This window comes from Corythoichthys intestinalis, chromosome 5 (assembly GCF_030265065.1).
Source record: "Corythoichthys intestinalis isolate RoL2023-P3 chromosome 5, ASM3026506v1, whole genome shotgun sequence".
NCBI lineage: Eukaryota > Metazoa > Chordata > Actinopteri > Syngnathiformes > Syngnathidae > Corythoichthys > Corythoichthys intestinalis.
Genome location: NC_080399.1, coordinates 38,837,760 through 38,846,794, shown reverse-complemented (window position 1 = coordinate 38,846,794; position 9,035 = coordinate 38,837,760). Strand labels below are relative to the sequence as shown.

Here is a 9,035-nt window from a genome sequence, read left to right as displayed (position 1 = left end):
AACGAACTACAATCAACATTGCCCCATGGTTTAAACTGTGCAGCAGTGATAAAATAAATATAAAAATACAGAACTCTTTTTAAAACACACAACTCAGTTCAAATTCAAATTTCACTTTAACACCTGAAACAGTGAACAAGATACCTTGTTTTTTTCACATCACCAGAAGAGTACATGCAAAACGTGTACTGGAGTTATACACCTCAGAAACCTAAAATCTTACCAAGAATATGTGTCTTATTTTTATTCAAATTCTAATTTCATATTAAGCTCTATCGTCTAAAAAAAAAAGTCTAATTTCTAGTCAAAAGTATGTCATTAGTAGATATATATTTTTTTTCAATCGAAGAAAAAGTCACTTTAAAAAAATCAATTGTAGAAAAAAAGGTTTGAATGTGAAAAAATATTTGAGACTCAGAAATTCACATTTCAACACTTTATTTTTCATTGAAACTGTTTTCTTTGATCGAAGCAATCCTTTTTGTGTTTGAGCCATATTATGGGTAGAGGACATTTGTGTCCAAATCATTCAATCCCAATAAAAGTTGCTTCAATCAAAAAAACTATTTTTAATCAAAGAGAAAAAAATCTTTTGCAAAATTTTTTTAAATTTAAATATATATTTTTTTATTGACGTGTCACTTTTTTTGAAAAGCAAAACGTTTTAAACGCCTTTTTTTTTTTTTTTCTGAAGTGGAAAAAGTTTTGAAGGCACTTTTTTTCGGTTGAATCATTTTGACACGAAGATACAACTTCAACGCTACTTCCGACATGTTTGAGTGGCAGGTGATTACGCCAATGGCATAAAAGCAGGCAGCAAGAATAATGGCCACCAGGGCTCCATCCAGCCATCGGACTCTGCTCGAGTCCAAGCCAAAAATAGGGCACCGGTAGGGGGGTGTGACATCGGCATCTCACCGGAGTGTCCGCGATGGTACGGTGCCCTGTCTCGGCACACTGGCGGACCCCGATATCACCCCCCCTCCCCGGCGCGGAGGCCGGCTGTTGAGTGGACGGCCCACGAGTGACACAACACTCATTCAAAGCTGAAGCGACGGGGCTCCCGAAGGAGGCTCCCGGCGCGGATGCCGGCGACTCGCCGGTAGTCCACTCGCTTACTGGGCAGGCTAGTGTCGGGCCACTCGTCAGCCACTCACGTACCGGCGCGTCGCGACACTGCGGTAGGACCACGATTGCCAACTATCACGTCAGGGCAGCGGGTGAAGTTCCCTTTGTTGAATGACATTAAGCAGCAGCGCACCATACCATCGCAGGCACTCCGGTGAGATGCCGATTTCACACCCACGTACCGGTGCCCTATTTTCGGCTTGGACTCAAGCAGAGTCCGATGGCTCGATGGAGCTCTGGTGGCCATTATTCTTGCTGCATGCTTTTATGCCATTGGCGTAGTCACCTGCCACTCAAACATGTCGGAAGTAGCGTTGAAATCGTATCTTTGTGTCAAAATGATTCAATCGAAAAAAAGTGCCTTCAAAAAATTTTTCCACTTTAAAAAAAAAAAAAGTTTAAAACTTCATGCTTTGCAAAAAAAGTGACACGTCAATAAAAAAATATATATATTTCAAAAAATATATATTTTCAAAAAAACATTTTAGCAAGAGGTTATTTTTCTTTCATTAAAAATATTTTTTTTGATTGAAGCAACTTTTATTGGGATTGAATGATTTAGACACAAATGTCCTACCCATACTATGGTTCAAACTCATTTCACATTTCTGCTTTTGTGTGCAGTGAAGGTAGAATAAACAGTGCTCTGAAAGTTACAGTCTTGATATATGCAAGTAACCATTTGCCTCAGCTTAAGATGTCTTCGCAAATGGGTAAAGAAGTCTGCTTCTTAACAAGGCTCCACAAAGTTGCACAACTGACAGTCAAATGCAGTTTCTCCACTTTTGTCTGCATCTTTTTGAGAGTGGCATGTCGATAGGTGTACTTTGAGTGCATTAAAAGATTTAAATGTGCAGAGGCAGTCCTTATGAAGACATGGGGAGTAGGGATGTCCGAGTGTGGAATCCATGTTTTAAGCGGTAATGCTTAAGCAAGTAGCCTCTCTTTCCAGCAGAAAATGTGCAGTACTTACAAGTCCACTGCATTAGAGAATACTGCTCTGGTTGACCTGAAAAGACAGAACTTGTTAGAAAAAAAAGTTACATTTTTTCTTAACAGTTACAAATTAAAATGTCCAATTATTTTTAATCACAAATTAAAATCTGCAATGAATTAGTTTAATATTCACAAACTGTGTAATAATGAGTTATTTTTAAATTAATGTAATTGATTATTTTTTTAACATTCAAATTGAGATGTACAATTAATTTCTTAATCCATCTGTAAAAACATTAATGCATGTTTGTTATCCCAACCCAACAAATACAAATATTAAATAATTCATTGATCAGTGTATGAGACATACCTGTAATTGCAGAGACTGAGGTATGTGTGGACTTCTGACCATTTGCTTCAGCCTGATTGGGGGACGGTGAAAAAGAACACAAAATTAAGGCAACAATTTCAAAATATAGGCACATAAATGACCAACCTTCAACACACCAGGTTGTTATAGCATCGACTGTGATCTCTGCACTCTGAAATGTGATCTAGTCCTCCGTTTTTGCGATTAATGCATTTTAAAACAATTTCAAATTATCAGTGCAGTTTGATCAAACATGGAGGGGGAGCACTGCACATGAAGAAAAGCAAATGGAAGTGCAGATGACAAACACTCTAAAGCAGGGGTCCCCAAACTTTTTCCTGTGAGGGCCACATGACTTTCCCTTCTCTGATGAGGGGCCGGGTCAGTTTGTAACAGAAACAGTGTGACGATTGCAGCAGTGCCTAAATGTAAAAATGTATTGTTTTTCAGAAAGCCACAATTAAATTACCCTATCTGGATTCTTCACGCAACAAAATAAAATAAAAATAATAACATAATATAATATGATATAATATCATATAATAATGAATAATAATAACACTATTAATTAAAGAGATAATAACCAAATAACCCTGTTTGGGTTCTTCACAGAAAAAAAGCCAGGAAATAGATAACACTATTTGGGGGGGGGGGTTCAGGAGGCCGGACCAAATGTGGAGGCGGGCCGGAAACGGCCCGCGGGCCGTAGTTTGGGGACCACTGCTCTAACGCAAGAACCGATTACGTTGGCGTACATAAAGTCTGAGTGTGCATTTAGCTCTTACCTGAGCCGAAATAGACAGGCTGAAGCTGACTTAATTCTAGCACTAACTCTGTAAATAAATCACTTTATCGACATTTCTAACATTTTTACGTGAGAAAGTAGCCGTTTAGATCCACAACGTGGAAATTCGGCGCTACTCAAGCTGGCCGTAGTGACTAAGGCACTTCCTGTTATTTTCACAAAATAAAACAACCACTAACGATAGAATTACTGTTTTTATTTTGAAAACAGGAAGCGAACCTCCTCTCGGTCTAGCTAACTTAACTGCTCGGTAACACAGGAAGCGAACCTCCCCTCGGTCCAGCTAACTTAAAACCGCTCGGTAACTGTTTTAAATCGGTTTTAAAAACCTCTCCCATCGCCTAAAAAACGTTACGAGCCCCGTCTGTCAACTTAATCACCAAGAATTCAAAACGCCGGCATAAATGGTAGTCTACCATAAACTGTAGTCTACATTTGTTTCTGAAAATTATGAGGTTACTGTCACGGTCATATAGCATGCTTGCTAGCGGTGATATTTGATGTAATTGACACTTTTCCTCCCTGGCAGCACACAGGCTACTACACTACAACAAGACAAATAGACGGTTTACAAAAGAGTAAAATATTTACTTACCAAATCAGTGTGCTGAGGACAAATAAACCCACAATGGCGAAAATAAATGAGAAAGGTGTTGGAAAGAGCGCGAAAGTAGGCAGGGCAGATCTGCGCATGTCTGATAGAACGCGCAAAGGACACTGGGTACAATAAATTATTTTTTCTAATTTGACTTAACTGGGATATATCAAGTTAAGCAAGTTCTCCAACCCCAAATTACTACTTACTTATTTAAAAGTAGTGTTCACAACAGGTTGATGAAAACTGAGTTTAGTTCACTTATCAAATTTAATTAATTTGAATGTTAGCATTTACAGTGTACACAAAGAAGAAAATTCCTGCAAATAAATGCTTCAATCACGCATGTATCGTATGAAAAATATAATATTTTCATTGTATCCTCAAACAAATCACTCCTGAGACAATCCTTCCTGTTTGTATGCAGTACAGCTTTCGTAGTTAAATCCATTGTAAGCAAATCCAAGCTTAAATCCGACATTAGTGTGTGCCGTCTTCGGCTATTACTAGATGAAGCTCAGCCCCTTCTGATAAGGCGTCGCGCAAAGAATGACGAAGTGACACGTCAGTAGTGATGATGCCTATGAATAAGCATTAAAACGCTGCATGGACCATGTTTTTATGTCCATATTTCCATAACTTCTTTCCCTTTTTCAAAACTGAAAGCACCACTACATCTTCCAGGAGCCATTTTGAGGTCAAGATGAATGGACGTAATGTGAACATTTTTAATAAATTGCCGAGCGAGGGGCCACCTAGGGAGAGGGAGGCGGGGTCACGAGCGACGGCAGGTTGGATTGAGCGAGCGACTTTGAAACATGCTGAATGAAATGAAACTAAGTTTAGCACAAGCTAATGCATTATTTTATTAACTCGAAGAAGAGGATGGACTAGATTTGTTGTTGTTTATTTTTGGATGAGTCGGCGAGTTAGGAAGAGTGACAGGCTGACAGCACAAATGGTGGAAAAGTGGTCTGTGTGACGTAGTGTATGACATAGTCCTTTTATTTTTTCACGGGGGAAACTGAGTGGCATGCCTGAGAAAATTGAACTAAACTAGTTTATTGTCATGCAGACAAGACTGAAAAAGCAGTTTCTGCTTTTGCACTCCTCTTTAAAAGAAACTGCTGTATTTTAAGCCAAAACAACTGTTGTGTTTGATAGATCAATATGTCTATATGCTGCCATAGCAGATTCATGGCGCATTAAGCCCCCGAACTATTTTTAAATCGTCCGTTTTACCCTGAAAACCCCTATTTACAGACATTGCGCAACCGGTTTTGTTTCAACCCAGCCATAGAACGAAGGTAATTAATTATACTTATTATTAAAAATGTCTGTCGTTTTTAGCTTAGAATCATTAATTGATGTCTCATATTTCGTTTAAAAAAAAAAAACGACTTAAAAAAAATTATTCACTCATATATTTTATACTTTTAAACAAATTACGTCACAATGAAAAAAATGGCATTTGTAAAAAAGCACCTCATAACTATCGCTTAATTGTATTTTGTCCAATATGTTAGATGATAAATAATCGATCTAAAAAATAAAATAATTGAGAAAAAAAAAAAAAAAGTTTAAAAGGGTAAATATATGAAAAATAAAATCTCGACCACTCTTTGATGTCTGCGATTTCTGGATCGCAACCCTTGTTATATTACAGTGTTTCACACGTAAAATCCCCCCAAAAATCCAGCTGTGGCCATTCATAGCTGTGTCTTGACACTCAGTGGTACATGCTACATGGAGTTTTTAAATTGAAACAAGGTAAGTACGCGATAATATCTCGTTAAAGTCATGGCGTCTGTAATTCTGCTCTCGCGTGCTCTCACCTCCAGTGACCATACCTGGTGTTTGTGTTGTACTGCCAAATATAAAACTATTCAGTCTTATTTTTTTCTGTTGAATGTTTATCCTAACAGGTTGAATAAATATGATCAAGCTTCAAAATGGTTCGTCGAGCATGTCAGGTTGTCATTGGGACAACAATATTTCAAATTTTGACGAAAGATTTATTTTTTATTTTATTTTATTTTTTTGCTCTTTTGGGGTCCAAAATGTTGATTATAATTGGTCAGTTAAGACAACAACAGTTTGGACATGAAGGTTATTTTGTCCTGAAAAGGCGACCTAACCAGGCCACTGTGAACATTTTTTTCATTGACATATAAAGGCAACATCAAAGGCATGCAAATTTGGAGCAAATAGGTTCAGGTGTTAAAGGGTAAATGTTCATCTTTTGCTCTCTGACTTCCTTCGATGCAACATGTTTGGCTAAAAAAAACAGTAGTGGCAGATGCCTTGTTGTCTTTATAGAAGATGGCTGAATTGCTAACTTGTCACCAGGGTACCACACAGTAATTCTGCACCTTTTGACAAGCTTTGAACTACAGGCAACATTAAAAATGGATGTGTTCTATAACATTTGGGAATGTTAGAAAATAAAACAAAGTCATTCATATTCAACGAATGTAAAAGATTCATTTATGTGAATATTTTAAAACACAGACAGTGAAACTTGTCAGTCAGTTGTTCGAATGAAATTGATTCATTTCCTAGCTTAACCTTTTACAGTAATGTTTCCTACCATTTTAGGATGTGCTGAACCCAACAAGTTTCATATGGGCACACACTTGACCCTTATACAATAATTTGAAAAATGGTTAATTGCTCATTTTCAAATACCCAAACTGTAAACACGATACAAGCATTGCCAATTTATCAATCGATCTGAATTTTATGAATTACCAACTTGCCATGACAAAGGTTTGCCATCTCCACTTGGCACAGCTGACGACTTGTTGTATTTCATTCAGCTGCAGGCCCCATTTTGTATGTTCTTCTGTTTTTTCCTTTGGATTAATATATTTATATTCTATTTGAATATGGAATTGTTTTGTGAGCTATGTTTTGTGTGTTATTTGTCGTGTACATGCTTACAAAATTCCTTTTACCCTTTAGCCTTTCACAGCAATGCACATTTACTCTTCTGATCTGCCCATACCCCATGGCTATTCAATGGAATTGTGCCAGCAACATTTTAGCTAAAAGCTGCATCCGAAACCATTTGGCCACAGCTTCCCCCTGAAGCAGGTTTCCCATGAATAAATTATGCGGTGTGTATACTGCAGGCATCCCCTTTGGAAACTTGGAGAAAAAAAATGGCTCATAATATATTAAACATATGCTCTATTTATGAACATCTGGACTGTGATGAATATAATTAATCCTAATCTTTACAGTAACAATTACTGAACAGTATAGGGGGCATTTTGAGAACTTTTAATGAAACAAGAATAGCTCTAATATATTGATCATCAGTCAACAGGAATCATAGATGTGTACACCATTTTAAAAACTTTTTTTAGTTCTTTATGCACAGTTTGCTTTCATTAAATGTGCGCCTCCAGATTCACCCATCTATTACAGGCAGCACAACTACAATTTTGACTAATACCAACAAAGATATAAAGAATTCTCAGTAATAAGTTGAAATAGCTAAGAGCTAGCACAATTCAGAATTTTTACGTTTGATAACTGACGGCAGAAAGAGACAACCGTGAATCCCTGACACAAGGCATGGATGTTGAAGACCCAAATGGAATATAATGATCTTATGCAATACTGCAGTTGGAAATTTCTCTAATGACTTTGATGTCAAAAGTGAAAATTCATTCAAAGCCAGGATACAGACCAGAGAGGTTGAGAGTCTGTAGATTGCCAATTTCATCAGAATCTTGTAAGGTCTTGTATTCCACAGGAAGCAGGCTAAGGGATGCTAATGCTTGTTGTCCTAGTCCACAATTCACAGAGAAGAGAACAGGAGAGCAAGAGGTGGTTGTTTTAACAACATAATCCAACGAGGAGTGTCATTACATAATGGGAGTCTGACAATCAGTGACTGACATAGTGTGGTTGGCAGTTAAGTGGTCCATTAAGGTGGACTGTGACAAACCCACTCTCTTTAGGATACCAATAAAAAAGTTCAGTTTTTTAGGAGCTTTATATCCCAGAATCTCAAATGTTAGAATATGTATGCTAAATGTGCTAAGTCACTAGTCCTGACCCTCTAACAGTTTTTTGTCTGTAATAGCCTTACATTATAAAGTTGGTGTTACTTCGGAAATCGATTGTGCTGCGACAACCTTTTCCAAACTCATTGGTATTTATGTATATGTTTAAACATGAAGGCTTGCTAGCTGGCCTTTACATTAGCAGATATGGTTTAAATCTTGCATTGCATTTCCCAAAGGTCAAACCTAATAGACTTGTCCTAGGAGTAGTCCAATTGAAACCGACACTTGTTTGCCCATCAGTCATTTTTATGGCAGTATCATCAGGTTCAATAGTAAGATGAAGAAATAAACAAGGCTCTGGGAAGTAACAGGGTGGCTGTACGAGACAAATGAGAGATTACACAATGGGAAGAAATCACCATTTTTATTTCATTAATATTTTTTTTTTTAAATATGTTTTACTCTAATTACACCACAAGTAAGTGGATAGAAAACTCAAGGGAAGGGAGGGAGCTATAACTATCTCAGACACGGAAGGAACAAGACATCACTTAGACATATTTGAATTGGCAAGTTGCATAAGGAACACTGCTTTCTTATTAAACAGGATGCAACAATGATCCAAAATCCACAATACAGCAGTCGAGAATTAAGACAAGACAGCGTTGGTCATAGTCAGCCTTGGTTTTGGGTTAATCCCGGTGCACTGTGTAAAAACATATTTTGTTCCCTCAAGAGACTGAAAACATTTTGGACCCTTCAACTCAAGGATGGCTTTATTTTGGTAATCTAAAATACATGATAAATAGGATATGTGCTTCATGAATATATGACTTCTTTTCAGTTTAAGTGTCTATTTTCCATCCAGGGTTAACTCACAATGTGAAATTTCCCATTTGCAGTTAACAGTATGTCATGTTAACAGTTTCTCTCTAATGATGCAAAGGCTATTGTTCTTAAAGTTATCCAATGGTGCTTTGAGATCTAAGTTTTATTCCATGCTCATAACATACATCACTCATATAGTCAGTGTATATTATCTGCCAAACGAAAACCTCATCCCTCTTCAGGCCAACTCTCAGGAACAATTTGAAATGATTAAACTATAAAGCAGCATTTTACCTCCATCTTTGGAGTTCAATGAATTAACTAATTTCTATAAGCACCATTAGAATATGAGCC

General features: G+C 37.3%; 1 long non-coding RNA gene across 1 annotated transcript; it reads right to left on the bottom strand.

Moving 5' to 3' along the window:
* Window positions 1-1,562: 1,562 nt before the first annotated feature.
* Window positions 1,563-4,125, bottom strand: LOC130916406 (uncharacterized). Its single transcript, XR_009063274.1, has 3 exons — window positions 3,835-4,125; window positions 2,435-2,486; window positions 1,563-2,137 (listed from the first exon to the last, which is right to left on the bottom strand). It is a non-coding gene; the product is annotated as an uncharacterized LOC130916406 (long non-coding RNA).
* Between the last annotated feature and the right edge of the window lie 4,910 nt (window positions 4,126-9,035).